The sequence below is a fragment of the Microcaecilia unicolor genome, chromosome 4, assembly GCF_901765095.1.
Source record: "Microcaecilia unicolor chromosome 4, aMicUni1.1, whole genome shotgun sequence".
Taxonomy (NCBI): Eukaryota; Metazoa; Chordata; class Amphibia; order Gymnophiona; family Siphonopidae; genus Microcaecilia; species Microcaecilia unicolor.
This window is the reverse complement of record NC_044034.1, coordinates 19,217,581-19,234,566: the sequence shown is the minus strand read 5'-3', so window position 1 is coordinate 19,234,566 and position 16,986 is coordinate 19,217,581.

The window sequence follows — 16,986 nt, the reverse complement described above, 5'->3', positions numbered from 1 at the left end:
TTCTACAATAGTTGCCCAAATTTGGGCGCAAATCATAGTAACGTTGTAACAAAGTAGCATAGTAAATGACGGCAGATAAAGACCTGAACGGTCCATCCAGTCTGCCCAACAAGATAAGCTCATTTTACACGGTATGTGATACTTTATACCCGAGTTTGATTTGTCCTTGCCTTTCTCAGGGCACAGACCGTAGAAGTCTGCCCAGCACTGTTCTTGTACTAAAAGTTCTGAAGATTCTGGAATCCTAAAGAGTTACAAGATTCCGGAATCCCAATGAGTAGCAACATTCCATGTAGAACCCCAAAGAGTAACATAGTAAAAGATGGCAGATAAAGACCTGTACGGTCCATCCAGTCTGCCCAACAAGATAAACTCATTTTACATGGTATGCGATACTTTATATGTATACCCGAGTTTGATTTGTCCTTGCCTTTCTCAGGGCACAGACCGTAGAAGTCTGCCCAGCACTGTTCTTCTACTAAGCTCTGAAGCTAACATCGAAACCCCTTAAAATGTAAGTCTGCCCAGCACTGTTCTTGTACTAAAAGTTCTGAAGATTCTGGAATCCCAATTAGTAGCAACATTCCATGTAGAACCCCAAAGAGTAACATAGTAAATGACGGCAGATAAAGACCTGTACGGTCCATTTAGTCTACCCAACAAGATAAACTCATTTTACATGGTATGTGATACTTTATATGTATACCCGAGTTTGAGTTGTCCCTGCCTTTCTCAGAGCACAGAAAGGCAGGGACAAATCAAACTTGGGAAAAATCAAAATCCCAGATGTACACACAAGCTGACGTGTTCATGAGCCGCTAACAATCAATTATTGAGGTTAATTGGCACTAATTCAGGCTTACGTGCAGATCTGCCTATGTGATATTCTATAACGCTGCGCCTAAATGATCTCATGGGCAACTCAAAAGGGGGCATGGCCAGGAGAGGGGCATGGGTGGGTCAAGGGCATTCCCAAAATTAGAATAGGGTTATTTTTGCACCAACTGCTGTCGGATTTGCGCCAGCCTTTACATCAGGTTTCAGGAGGTGTCAGTCCTATGCCCAATGGTGGATCACGGATGGGGTTATTGTTGATGGTGCTTGTACCAGGGGCATAGCCAGACCTTAAGGTGGTTGGGGGCCAGAGCCCAAGGTGGGGGGGGAGCACATTTTGGTCACTGCCCCGCCACCACCCCCCTCTGCCACCCCCCCCCCCAAAAAATTTTGAGAACTGAATGTGAAAGCCTCATTTAACATGTCCTGTATATATTCACAAAGGTCTGTCCAAGAGAGGCTTCGCAAATAGTACCTAATTGATCTGTTGGCGGGAGATTGTACTCTGTCCTTAAATTCTCAAAAGATTTGAGGGATCCACCTTCCACCAGTAGTTGTGATAGATATTTTATACCTCTGGATCTCCATCTGACAAAGACTGGGCAGTCTGACCCCGGGGGAAAAGTCTGGGTTGTGCTGGACAGCCAGGTAAGGAGTCACTGCTGCAGAGAACCAATGCTTTTTGCGGATCCAACGCCAGGCAGCCCGTTCCGTTTGAACGAATGGATTCCAACATAGGTGTTTGGAAGTAAGGCCCTGCATTGGCCCAGCTAAAAGAGTTCATTGGTGAATAAAGCTGGTTCTAAGCAGGCCACAGAGAAATCCTCCGTGTCACGGTACCAATCTTTGACACGTCTCATTATACAGGCCACATTTAATTATCGCATGATTAACATCCCCAACCCCCCCATGGGATCTAGGCTCTTGTAATACAGATCGTGTGCTTCCCCTGCCACAAATACCTTCAGCATTCTGTTCAACGCTCGCGCTTCTTTCTTGTGCAAATATATTGGGATCATTTGAAGGGTATATAGCCACGTAGGTATTATAATCATATTGCAGAGCGCAATACACCCTAATAAAGATAAGGGGAGCACCCACCACATGCCCAGGGTCCGCCCTGTGGTAGATAAGGGGAAGACACTTCTCCCATATAGCTCTGACAGCACAGCTGGGGCTTGCACCCCCCAAACATTTAATGCTCCCCTCAGCCCAACTAAGAGGGAATTCTTCTGACCAGGACAGTCTAATCTGTGGTGGAGAAAGAAACGCTTGTGATTTCGTTTTATTTATTTTATTTGTTGCATTTGTATCCCACATTTTCCCACCTATTTGCAGGCTCAATGTGGCTTACAATGTTCCATCACGGCATTCACCATTACAGAGTAAAAGATACAATTGGTATTACATAAAGAACATGGGTGACACAGTGGCGTAGCCACAGGTGGGCTTGGGTGGGCCGGGGCCCACCCACTTAGGGCTCAGGCCCACCCAACAGTAGCACACGTTTAGTGGTAGCTGGTGGGGATCCCAAGCTCCGCCAGCTGAAGACTTCCCCCTGATGGTAACAAACACGCTACTCTCCACAATAACGGCACCTACGCATGCTCAGTTTTCCGTGCATGCCTGCTGCAGACTGCCAAGATGGAAAGAAGTGTTTTCTCACCAGCTGAGATATTTTTTGGGTGGTGGTTGAGGGGAGGGGGGAGAGAACACTTGGTGCCCACCCACTTCTTGCCTAGGCCCACCCAAAATCTGTTGTCTGGCTACGCCCCTGGGGTGACATAATAGAATTAAGCAATTAGGTATGGAAAGAAAACATTCAGAATATCAAGTAAATGGAGATGCGTTACAGTTCCTATTATTGATCATTGTGGTATGCCTTGTCGAAGAGATAAGTCTTCGGTGATTTCCGAAAGTTGATAAGGTCGTACATTTTTTTCAGGTCAAGTGGCAGTGCATTCCACAGCTGCGTGCTCACGTAGGAAAAGCTGGACGCATGTGTTAGTTTGTATTTTAGTCCTTTACAGCTGGGGAAGTGAAGATTTAGGAATGTACGTGCTGATCTTTTAGCATTCCTGGGTGGCAAGTCAATAAGGTCTAACATGTAGGCTGGGGCATCTCCGTAAATGATTTTATGAACCAGCGTGCAAACCTTGAACGCAATACGTTCCTTAAGTGGAAGCCAGTGTAGTCTTTTCTCTTAGGGGTTTAGCACTTTCGCATTTTGTTTTTCCAAATATGAGTCTGGCTGCAGTGTTTTGGGCTGTTTGAAATTTCTTGATGATTTGCTCTATGCAGCCAACATAGAGTGCATTGCAGTAGTCTAGATGACTTAGTATTTATTAAGCTTAAAACCAGATAAGGCACCGTATTCCTGTAAGAGGTCCAACAGCCTTAAGAGGGACATACCGGGGTTCATGAGCAGCAAGAGCAAGTCAACACCACAAGCTAAGACCTTAAAGGTCTGCCCTTGTATTGTCACTTTCTGTCTGCTGCAAAATGCAGAGGAGGGGCTCCAGTGTGAGGATAAAAAGAAGAGGGGATAGTGGGCACCCCTGTCGAGTGCCACAACCAATAGGAAACATCTCTGTCCAGATCCTGTTCACTAAAGGGCTGCTCTTGTGTCTGCGTAAAGGGTTTCCACCGCTCGTGTATACCACCCGCCCACACCAATGTACTTGAATGTGTCAAATAAGGAAGGCCAGCATACTCGGTCGAAGGCATGTTCGGCATCTAAGCTAGTGATCAGAGGAGGCAGTTCTTTTTGGCAATAAGCCAGCGTTAGTAACAGTTTGCAGATATTTAAGACCGCTTGCCTGCCCTTGACAAATCCCGTTTGATCAGCATGTATGAGATCTGGAAGAACTGCCACCAAACTTGCAGCTAAAACCCACAAAAATATTTTCCAAACAACATTTAACAAGGAAATTGGACGGTAACTACTCGGGTCTGCCGGGGGTGGGACGGCTTCTTATCTTTCCCTCTAAACCCACCTCTCCTCTTCCCCCATTTTCTATCTCTGCGGATAACACTCTCATCAGCGCGTAACCTTGGGATTATCTTTGACTCCTCTCACTCGTTCTCTGCATATATCCAACAGACTGCTAAAACATGTCGTTTCTTTCTCTATAATATTACCAAAATTCATCCTTTCCTTTCTGAGAACACTACCAAAACCCTTATCACCTCTCCCTTAGACTATTGCAACTTGCTTCTCACAGGTCTCCCACTAAGCCATCTCTCCCCCTCAATCTGTTCAAAATTCTGCTTCACGACTTGTATTCAGCCAGTGTTGCTATGCTCATATTAGCTCTCTCCATTGGCTCCCTATCCGTTTCCGCATACAGTTCAAACTCCTCTTATTGACTTACAAGTGCATTCGCTCTGCAGCTCCTCAGTACATCTCCACTCTTATCTCTCCCTACACTCCTCCATGGGAATGCCGTTCATTGGGTAAATCACTCTTATCTGTACCTTTTTCCTCCACTGCCAACTCCAGACTCCGTTCCTTTTATCTTGCTGCACCATATGTCTGGAATAGACTTCCTGAGTCATAAGTACATAAGTACATAAGTAGTGCCATACTGGGAAAGACCAAAGGTCCATCTAGCCCAGCATCCTGTCACCGACAGTGGCCAATCCAGGTCAAGGGCACCTGGCACGCTCCCCAAACGTAAAAACATTCCAGACAAGTTATACCTAAAAATGCGGAATTTTTCCAAGTCCATTTAATAGCGGCAGATGAAGTTCAATGTTGACAAGTGCAAAGTTATGCATGTGGGTAAGAGGAACCCGAATTATAGCTACGTCTTGCAAGGTTCCGCGTTAGGAGTTACGGATCAAGAAAGGGATCTGGGTGTCGTCGTCGATGATACGCTGAAACCTTCTGCTCAGTGTGCTGCTGCGGCTAGGAAAGCGAATAGAATGTTGGGTGTTATTAGGAAGGGTATGGAGTCCAGGTGTGCGGATGTTATAATGCCGTTGTATCGCTCCATGGTGCGACCGCACCTGGAGTACATAAGTACATAAGTAGTGCCATACTGGGAAAGACCAAAGGTCCATCTAGCCCAGCATCCTGTCACCGACAGTGGCCAATCCAGGTCAAGGGCACCTGGCACGCTCCCCAAACGTAAAAACATTCCAGACAAGTTATACCTAAAAATGCGGAATTTTTCCAAGTCCATTTAATAGCGGTCTATGGACTTGTCCTTTAGGAATCTATCTAACCCCTTTTTAAACTCCGTCAAGCTAACCGCCCGTACCACGTTCTCCGGCAACGAATTCCAGAGTCTAATTACACGTTGGGTGAAGAAATATTTCTCCGATTCGTTTTAAATTTACCACACTGTAACTTCAACTCATGCCCTCTAGTCCTAGTATTTTTGGATAGCGTGAACAGTCGCTTCACATCCACCCGATCCATTCCACTCATTATTTTATACACTTCTATCATATCTCCCCTCAGCCGTCTCTTCTCCAAGCTGAAAAGCCCTAGCCTTCTCAGCCTCTCTTCATAGGAAAGTCGTCCCATCCCCACTATCATTTTCGTCGCCCTTCGCTGTACCTTTTCCAATTCTACTATATCTTTTTTGAGATACGGAGACCAGTACAATGGGCGTGCAAGTGGCAGATGAAGTTCAATGTTGACAAGTGCAAAGTGATGCATGTGGGTAAGAGGAACCCGAATTATAGCTACGTCTTGCAAGGTTCCGCGTTAGGAGTTACGGATCAAGAAAGGGATCTGGGTGTCGTCGTCGATGATACGCTGAAACCTTCTGCTCAGTGTGCTGCTGCGGCTAGGAAAGCGAATAGAATGTTGGGTGTTATTAGGAAGGGTATGGAGTCCAGGTGTGCGGATGTTATAATGCCGTTGTATCGCTCCATGGTGCGACCGCACCTGGAGTATTGTGTTCAGTACTGGTCTCCGTATCTCAAAAAAGATATAGTAGAATTGGAAAAGGTACAGCGAAGGGCGACGAAAATGATAGTGGGGATGGGACGACTTTCCTATGAAGAGAGGCTGAGAAGGCTAGGGCTTTTCAGCTTGGAGAAGAGACGGCTGAGGGGAGATATGATAGAAGTGTATAAAATAATGAGTGGAATGGATCGGGTGGATGTGAAGCGACTGTTCACGCTATCCAAAAATACTAGGACTAGAGGGCATGAGTTGAAGCTACAGTGTGGTAAATTTAAAACGAATCGGAGAAAATATTTCTTCACCCAACGTGTAATTAGACTCTGGAATTCGTTGCCGGAGAACGTGGTACGGGCGGTTAGCTTGACGGAGTTTAAAAAGGGGTTAGATAGATTCCTAAAGGACAAGTCCATAGACCGCTATTAAATGGACTTGGAAAAATTCCGCATTTTTAGGTATAACTTGTCTGGAATGTTTTTACGTTTGGGGAGCGTGCCAGGTGCCCTTGACCTGGATTGGCCACTGTCGGTGACAGGATGCTGGGCTAGATGGACCTTTGGTCTTTCCCAGTATGGCACTACTTATGTACTTATGTACTCCAGGTGCGGTCGCACCATGGAGCGATACAACGGCATTATAACATCCGCACACCTGGACTCCATACCCTTCCTAATAACACCCAACATTCTATTCGCTTTCCTAGCCGCAGCAGCACACTGAGCAGAAGGTTTCAGCGTATCATCGACGACGACACCCAGATCCCTTTCTTGATCCGTAACTCCTAACGCGGAACCTTGCAAGACGTAGCTATAATTCGGGTTCCTCTTACCCACATGCATCACTTTGCACTTGTCAACATTGAACTTCATCTGCCACTTGCACGCCCATTCTCCCAGTCTCGCAAGGCCCTCCTGTAATCGTTCACATTCCTCCTGCGACTTGACGACCCTGAATAATTTTGTGTCATCGGCGAATTTAATTACCTCACTAGTCAAGCTCCATCTCTGTTCGTCTTCAAATCTAGACTAAAAGCCCACCTTTTTGATGCTGCTTTTAACTCTACTACTACTTAACACTTCTAAAGCGCTACTAGGGTTACGCAGCGCTGTACAGTTTAACAAAGAAGGACAGTCCCTGCTCATAGGAGCTTACAATCTAATGGACAAAATGTGCATACAATCAAATTAGGGCAGTCTAGATTTCCTGAACAGAGGTAGAATGGTTAGGTGCCGAAGGCGACATTGAAGAGGTGGGCTTTGAGCAAGGATTTGAAGACGGGCAGGGAGGGTGCTTGGCGTATGGGCTCAGGAAGTTTAATCCAAACATAGGAAGAGGCGAGGCAGAAAGGGCCTAACCCCTATTCACTTGTACAGTACCCATGTATATTTTATCATTCCCACCTTAGTAATTCTCTTATCCCATATTTGTCCTGTTTGTCTGTCCTGATTAGACTGTAAGCTCTTTCGAGCAGGGACTGTCTCTTCATGTTCAAGTGTATAGCACTGCGTACATCTAACAGCGCTATAGAAATGACAAGTACTGTAGTAGTGATAAGTAGTAGGTTATAGATTACAAATTGTACATCTGCAATTTTTGAGTTGTTTCAGCACTCTAGGTAGCTTACCATCTGGTCCAGATGATTTACTGCTCTTTAGTTTGTTGATTTAATCTATTACATCTTCCAGAATCACCAAGATCTGATTCAATTCCTTCGTATCGTCGCCTCTAAATACCATGTCTGGCATGGGCAGCTTCCTTTATTCTTCCTTCCTGGTTGCTCCTTTTACCCCATGATCATCTAAAGGTCCAGTTGACTCCCTCACAGGTTTCTTGCTTTAAATGATAGCATGAAGACTGGATTGTTGTAATGCTTTCTACACTGGACTGACTACAAAGGGTTTGCACCAGCTCCAATTGATTCAATAATGCTGCAGCAAGACTCATAGAAGGTTGCAAGCGACGTGACCACATCACACCATTTTTGCACAAACTTCACTGGCTACCAGTACAATACAGAGCCAAATTTAAAACTCTCTGTTTGACTTTCAAGTCCCCTAAAGGTTATCAATAGAAATCAAACAAAATAAAACATGGAAAAGAAAATAAGATGATACCTTTTTTATTGGACATAACTTAATACATTTCTTGATTAGCTTTCGAAGGTTGCCCTTCTTCGTCAGATCAGAAATAAGCAAATGTGCTAGCTGACAGTGTATATAAGTCAAAACATTCAAGCATTACTATGACAGTCTGACAGGGTGGGAGGATGGGGGTGGGTCGGAGGTATGCATGGGGACATCAAAGCATATCATTGATATTCTAACAGGATGGGTGTGGATAGGTGAGGAGTGGGGTGATCAACAGAGACATACAGCTTTATGGTTTATAATGGGTTAGGAACCCCAGGTCCTTGTTAAGTCCTTTCTGTTGGGTGTTAAAATATTCAATCATTCTGACTTCAAAGGTCTTACGTTCTTGTATGGTTTTAAAGTTACCTTTCATCCTGTTAGAATATCAATGATATGCTTTGATGTCTTGTTGATGTTCCTGTCAGTGCTTGAGCCAATCAGCGCTGCGTAACCCTAGTAACCCTGTGCGCCATTTCTCTGTGCATTGCACAGAATTGCTAATGAGCTCATTTTAATACTAGTGAGCTCATTAGCATGGGACTTTCAGTCACTGCTTCCGTGCATGGTAAAGCAGTGGCCAAAAGCCTCTGTGCATTGGCTGCACAATGACGTTTCATGTAGACTGGCTAAAACTAGTAAAAATGAAACGAAGCAAACCTGATTTGCTTTGAGCATCAGGGCCTTGTGCCTCCATTCGTCCGCCCTTCTTTTTTTTTTATTATTTATTGATATATTATGAATGTTTAACAAGTACAATACTTGATAAGTAATACAGGCATATCAATTGACTAATAAATAAGTCAATAGAAATACAAGAAAAGAGTAAAAGAAAAATATAAGCCTTCTTTAGACCACAATTGTGAGGGAAGGAGGCACATTTTCAGGAGAGAATTTAAGGAATATTATTCATTTGTATATAGTTTAACACAGATTACACCCAATTCATTATACACTTAAATCAATCCAGCGTAAGCTGTACTATCAAGCTGATCCCAACTTTTTTTTTGATTAACAAAGGCATTTAGTTGTTCTGGTTGAAAGAAAATGTATTTAAGCCCTAAATATTTAATCACACATTTGCAAGGATAGTTTAAATAGAAAGAAGGTCCTATCTCTAGGGTTTCTTTCCTTAGGGCTAGGAACTCTCTTCTTTCTTCCTGAGTTTGTCTTGTAACATCCAGGTACGTCCATATCTTTTCCCCATGAAATAAAGATTGTGATTTTCTGAAAAATAAACGTTTAACTGCTTCCAAATCCTGTTCGAACGCAAAAGATACCAACAAAGTCTTTCTTTCAGAATTTTCTGCTATGGATGATTTGAGAATCTCAGTTAAATTTAAGTTCAGTTGTTTATTCATAAAGACGTACAAAAAGGATCCCCCCCCCCCCCCATAACGATCTGATTCCTAAATTAATCCAAATACAGCTATTATGGAACTCTTCTAATTTATTTTAATTACATCATCATTACTGATTATATCTTGTCCTGATAATAAGACTTTAACACGTTCTAGACAAAACCGACATCTCATCACTTGACTGATTAACTTATCTGCGACTATGAACCACCATTAATACTTCAATCCTTACGTCGAATATGATCTCTATAGTCGATGATCTAATGTACGTTACAATCCAATTTATTATTCAGGAATCTTCATGCAATACCATAATTTATTCTTCTTCTTTACCTTGTATGTATGCACATGGTATACATATATATACCATGACCTGTTCCATGTATGTTACCTTTTAAGAGGCTTTTTTTCACCTCTCCACAACCACAGATGACATTCTTGGATGTGAAAGACACACTGTTGGTTTTAAGGGAAGTCCTTTGAAGAAAGGATTATTTTAATTTAATTAATTCTGCAGTTACTATGCATACAATACCCAAGATTATTTATTTATGACTTGTTCATTCAAAGTTCTCAACAAGTTCCATTAAAACATATATAATCTTAAAATGCATATTATAGACTAGCTACTTCAAAGTCCAATGACATACAGAGCAAACACATATAAGACTGAGACATGTTCTTAATGTTGTGTACTTTATTACAGAGAGACCATTGATATAGAATCACCATTACTACTTAAAAGCTTACTCTGAGGGGGGGAAAAAACCCCCATTTACCTCTTGGAATGCCCTCCCGCGGGAGGTGGTGGAGATGAAAACGGTAGCGGAATTCAAGCATGCGTGGGATAAACATAAAGGAATCCTGTTCAGAAGGAATGGATCCTAAGGAGCTTAGCCGAGATTGGGTGCCAGAGCCGGTGGTGGGAGGCGGGGCTGGTGGTTGGAAGGCAGGGATAGTGCTGGGCAGACTTATACGGTCTGTGCCAGAGCCGGTGGTTGGGAGGCGGGGCTGGTGCTGGGCAGACATATACGGTCTGTGCCAGAGCCGGTAGTGGGAGGCGGGACTGGTGGTTGGGAGGCGGGGATAGTGCTGGGCAGACTTATACAGTCTGTGCCAGAGCCAGTGGTGGGAGGCGGGACTGGTGGTTGGGAGGCGGGGATAGTGCTGGGCAGACTTATACGGTCTGTGTGCCCTGAAGAGCACAGGTACAAATCAAAGTAGGGTATACACAAAAAGTAGCACACATGAGTTGTCTTGTTGGGCAGACTGGACTGACCGTGCAGGTCTTTTTCTGCCATCACCTACTACGTTACTATGTTTTTGTATGTATACAACTTAACGCAATACCATTTGTAATTCAGTTACCCGGAAATAGCAACCGCCATTACGGCAAATGTAAGCCACATTGAGCCTGCAAATTGGTGGGAAAATGCGGGCTACAAATGCAGCAAATAAATAAAATATCATGAACCAGGTGGCACCTGGTACTGAACTGCTGTTGAATGAAAGGATGGCGCAAAATGTTGTATGTGGTTATTCATTTGAAGTAGTAGTGTTGGCATTTTGTTGAACCTGTGATTCGATTACTGTTTGTTGTACATAAGAACATAAGCATCGCCGTACGGGGACAGACCAAAGGTCCATCAAGCCCAGCATCCGGTTTCCAACAGTGGTCAACCCAGGTCACAAGTACCTGGCAAGATCCCAACAGATTTTATGTTGCTTATCCTAGAAATAAGCAGTGGATATTTCCCCAAGTCCCATCTTCTGAGAAATATATGTTTATTCAGCTCATCACAAAACACAAAAGGCAAACCAGTTCCCAAGCCCATCTTAATAATGGCTTACGGACTTTTCTTTTAGGAACTTGTCTTGTCCAAACCTTTTTTTTAAACCCTGCTAAGCTAATTGCTTTTACTATGTTCTCTGGCAATACATTCCAGCATTTAATTACACATTGAGTGCAGAAATATTTTCTCCGATTTGATTTAAATTTACTAATTAGTAGCTTCATCGTGTGCTCCCTGGAATGTGTGATCGCATGTTGTGTCTAATTATTTATTGTCCAGCACTTGTTAGATGTGCTTATTTGAGATATTTTAAAAATATATATTTTATTTGTTTTTTTTACCCAGTGTTTTTAGCTCATTTCTAAGATTTTATGTGACTTATTGTACACCAGTTTGCTGTTGAACAAAAGGCAGCTAATCAAGTGTATTGAACCTTAAAGAACAGAAACATAATGAAGTGTTCTCTCTGAAAAACTAAATGTCCCCCAAAGAAAAAAAAACCCCCAACAGATACCACCCCACACAATGTAATCTAGTTCCCTTCGCATAGTTATAAACAATCAACACACCCTCCCTGACCCTTGGTTTCTTGGCACATGTTCTGCAGGCTCTCCGCTTATCTCACAGCAACAATCTGGAAAATATTCCATCACTTCTGGACTCGCTGCCAAGTTCTCCATGATTCCTGCTTTCCACTGATGTCAGCCACGGTTCTCCCATGTTTTAGAACTCAGTCCAAGTGGGCATAGGAGCCAACTTTTCAAAATTATTGGGGCTGCTAAGTCCAATGGAAATAACCCTTCCCTGGACATATCCAAGGGATTTTCTTAATATTAGGGGTGCTCAAGCACCCACAGAGTCGGCTCCAATGCAAGTGGGGGAGACAAGTGTAACCTGACTCCATGTTTAAACCTCTGGTAGGTTGACAAAGAACTGCCATTGGCTTGTGAAAGGCCAAGAATCCTGCAGAGAAAGAAAATTTGTTTCCATTTTTCAGCTTGCTTTTTTTTTTTTTTTTTTGAATATTGAGCGAAGCAAACGTTCCATGTCTCCCTTCATCCTGAAACCATTTAGAATCACAAGGCCTTCCTGAGCTGTTTATAATTTCCTGCACATCTGCAACACTCAGAGCTCAAAGGAAGTCCTGTGAGCAGGAACAAAAAGAAAACCACTGCTCCTGTTTAATTAATTTATGCTGAAGTGAAACCCAATTATTAGGAATCATCTGTACATAGTACTGTGCAGAGCAAATGGATAGAGCCTGCAAAACAAGACAGAAGGCAAAAGAGCAAGTGGCAGTGAGGGGCTGACGCAGGCGGTTACTGGAGGCAGAAACGGGTAGCTACTTGTTACTGGGCTCACAATGGAGAAAGGGTTTCAGCGAAGTAGTTAACGTCTGCAGTAGACATCACTACTACTACTTATCGTTTCTGTAGCGCTACTAGACGTACGCAGCGCTGTACACTTGAACATGAAGAGACAGTCCCTGCTCCATAGAGCTTACAATCTAATTAGGACAGACAAACAGGACAAACAAGAGATAAGGGAATATTAAAGTGAGGATGATAAAATAAGGGTTCTGAGCAAGTGAATAAGGGTTAGGAGTTAAAAGCAGCATCAAAAAGGTGGGCTTTTAGCTTAGATTTGAAGATGGCCAGAGATGGAGCTTGACGTACCTGCTCAGGAAGTCTATTCCAGGCATATGGTGCAGCAAGATAAAAGGAACGGTGTCTGGAGTTAGCGGTGGAGGAGAAGGGTGCAGAGAAGAGAGATTTACCCAGTGAACGGAGTTCCCGGGGAGGAATGTAGGGAGAGATAAGAGTGGAGAGGTACTGGGGAGCAGTACAACATATTAAAGTGTATGATAGTCTAGTGGCCCCTCCCGCCCCGACATAAAAATAAACATTACCTGATCTCTAGCTGCACCCCCAGATCCCCCAGTTTAAAAATAAAAAAAAATTACCTGATGTCTAGCAGCAACCTGAGCCTGCACCCCACCCCCCCTCCAGACCGTATCTTGAAGAGGCAGGAGTGATGTCCACTCACTCCTGCCACCATCTTGGAAAAAAAGCAGCACATGACATGGTACATCCTGGGATACCCTGAGCAGGGCCAGTCTGCCAAATAAGGGAATTTTTCCCTTCTAAGTTGGTCTGGGGGCATAGGTTTAAGAGCTGCCATTTTGCAAGATGGCGGCACAGAGGCAGAAGCAAGTGGGCATTGGTGTGCCTCTTTAAAGGTACACCCTGGAGGAGATTCTGGGGGCCCTGGAATTGGAGGGGGGGGGGGGGGGGTACTGCTGGACACTTGTCAGTGCAGGATGGAACATTTTTGTAATGAACTGCAGATTATTGCTATGATTTTAACATGGCAGTAATTTGTAGGTTCATTGATTACTGCATCCTGGTGATAATTTGTTTTGCAGAAAGCTTACATTAGAAGTCAAACAGGCAGTGGCTCTTTCTGCATCAAGCCCCGAGTTAAAAACAGTGAGGCTGGGAACAAGTTAAGGGGGATAGGTTTAGGAGTAATCCAGTGGCGTAGCTACGTGGGGCCACAGGGGCCCTGGACCCCCCTGCCAATGACCCTCTCGACTCCCCCTCCCGCCGCCAACCCTCCCCCGACGATGCTGTCGGCTACCTTTGCTGGCGGGGGACCCCAACCCCCGCCAGCCGAGGTTCTCTTCTTCCGACGCAAGGCTTCGTTCTGTTTCTGTGAGACTGACGTCCTGCACATACAACGCGGCCGCTGGCTGATCTGCAAGGCTTCATTCTGTTTCTGTGAGTCTGATGTCATGCATGTACAATGTGCAGGATGTCAGACTCACAGAAACAGGACCTCGGCTGGCGGGGGTTGGGGTCCCCCACCATCAAAGATAGGGGGGGGCTAAAATGTGCCCCCTCACCTTGGGCTCTGGACCCCTCCTCCTGCCAAAGTCTGGCTACGTCCCTGGAATAATCTAAGGAAGTATTATTTCACAGAAAGGGTGATGGCGGCGTCACGGACTGGCCTTCCAGTGGAGGTTGTGGAGTCGAGGACTGTGTCAGAATTTAAAAAGGCATGGGATAATAAGCATGTGGGAGCGCTTAAGAAGAGTTAGGGGTTACAGAGGATGGGCAGATTGGATGGGCCATTTGGCCTTTATCTACTGTCATGTTTCCATGTAAATACATTAAGCACCTTTTATCTTATCACTAGTAAAAAAAAAAAGGCCCGTTTCTGACACAAATGAAACGGGCCCTAGCAAGGTTTTCCTCTGAGTGTGTGTGAGAGAGAGAGTGAATGTGCGAGTGTGTGAGAGAGAGAGTGAGTTGGTGCGAGTGTGTCAGACAGAGAGAGAGAGTGTGTGCAAGTGCGTATGTGAGACACATTGACAGTGTGTTTCACACAGATACAGTGTGTGCGAGGGAAAGAGTGTGTGTGTGAGACACAGACTCTCTGCGAGACTGAGTGTATGAGACCAAGAGAGTGTGTGAGTGATTGTGTGACACATAGTGGATGTGATACAGTGTGAGACAGAGACAGTGTGTGTGAGAGAGAAAGACATTGTGAGAGAGAGAGTGTGTGTGTGACAGAGATACCTCCCCCCCCCCCCCCCCCCGTCTGGTGTCAGGCCTCCCTCCCTCCCTCCCTCCCTCTCTCTCTCTAGTGTCAGGCCCCCCCCCCCTTCTCGCTCTGGCGTCTGAGCGTTACTGTGCAGGACGCTGAGCTCTGGCTATGCTTCAAGGAACTGACCAATCCTATTTAATAGAATGCACCTCCAACATTCTGAAGCCGAGAAACCTCGTGTGGTTGGTCACTTCTGCTTGTGAGGAACCCGGAAGTACGTGATGTCAATTCAGGAGATGGATACAGAGAGCAGGAATGCCTCAGCCATACAGTCAGCTTCAGAATGTTGGAGATGCCTTTTATTATATAGGAAAGGAACTGACCAATCCTGTTTAATAGAATGCACCTCCAACATTCTGAAGCCGAGAAACCTCGTGTGGTTGGTCACTTCTGCTTGTGAGGAACCCGGAAGTACGTGATGTCAATTCAGGAGATGGATACAGAGAGCAGGAATGCCTCAGCCATACAGTCAGCTTCAGAATGTTGGAGGTGCCTTTTATTATATAGGATTAGGTTAAATGTATGTCATGCACATTCACAGCTAATATCTTACTGGGCAGACCTGTGTAGGGTCCCATCACAGTTGAGCACCCCTACATATAAGAAACGTGTACGGATGACCATAATTTAAGACAGATGCAAATAAAATAATATTTTTGACAAAAAAAAAAAAAAAAGAAAGAAAGAAGGACAGGCAGGAAAGAAATTAGCGCTGCTGTTGCTTTAACAGGCTGTAAAGTGCCAAAGGAAGCTCAGCCAATCACATTTCCCCATTGGTTGATAGCCGCCCCCTTCTGCCCCATTTTTATTAACAAGGTAGTGTGAAGATACATTTTGTAGGTCCATTACCCCAGGTACTTGTTAAGAAAAAAAAAAAAGAAGCTATTTACAAAAATATCTTCAAATATCTATTCTGTAGCACTTTATCATGCTTCTTGGGAATGCAAGTTTAAGTCCTTTTGGAGGGCCTCTGATATGTTACATGGAATGAGTTTTACACCACACTCTTTCATTTCTTCCAGGCAGTAATCTATTGGGCTGGGTCTCCTCCTTAGGTGTCCATGCTAAACCTCAGGTAACTTGGATAATGACGGTTTGCATAGTGGGGAAGAAATAAAGCTACAAAGTAGTACATTTAAAATGAATCAAAGAACATTTTTCTTCACGCAATGTGTAATTAAACTCTGGAATTCGTTGCCAGAGAATGTAGTAAAAGAAGTTAGTTTAGCAGGGTTTAAAAAAAATGTTTGGATAGCTTCTTAAAGGACAAGTCCATAGACCATTATTAAGATGTTTGGGGAAAATCCACTGTTTATTTCTAGGATAAGCAGCGTAAAATGTATTGTACTTTTTGGGGATCTTGCCAGGTACTTGTGACCTGGATTGGCCACTGTTGGAAACAGGATACTGGGCTTGATGGACCTTCGGTCTGTCCCAGTATGGCAATACTTATGTACTTATGTAAATGTATTTTGCCGAATTGGATTAAGCCTGAAGCTACGCAATATTGCAAATGGAGGAACAGGCTTCATGGGCTGCTTTTGATGGAGCTTACAGCCGTGTAGTTAACTTTTACATCTCAAAGTCAATTTTATTCTGTTTGGGGGCAGTATATACATTCTTTGGCTTCTCGTGCCCGCACTCATATTTTATCAATTGGGTGTTCTTTCAGGTGCTACAGGATGAAGTCCCTTTTTTTTTTCCTCAAAGACAAATTGGGGTGGTTCTTGTCCTGCGGATACTCTGCATTTCCTTTGGTGTGTGTGTGTGTGGGGGGGGGGGGGTTATTAGAGTCCAGACCCTCCGGGCCACGTGTTTTGGTTATGTCCGCGTAATCCGGGAGTATGTGAGATTGTAGCCTTTCGGGAGTTTGGTTGTGTATTCCTTTTGGTTGGATTTTTAAATGTATCTGCTATGCTAATTTTATAATGGTAGGTAGGGCGGGCTGGGAGGAGGAGAGGGGTTAAACATTTAAGGTAAAAGGATTGATGATGACATGTCTTCTGTTTCTATTATTGGATATGCATACTCTTATCTGTTTACGCTTTCCAAAAATACTAGGATTAGGGGGCATGCGATGAAGCTACAAAGTAGTAAATTTAAAACAAATCAGAGAAACCTTTTCTTCACTCAACGTGTAATTCAACTCTGGAATTCGTTGCCAGAAAATGTGGTAAAGGCGGTTAGCTTAGCAGAGTTTTAAAAAAAAAGGTTTGGACAGCTTCCTAAAGGAAAAGTCCATAGACCATTATTAAATTGGACTTGAGGAAAGTCCACTATTTCTTGGATAAGCAGCATAAAATGTTTTGTACTTTTTTGGGGGGGATCTTGCCAGGTATTTGTGA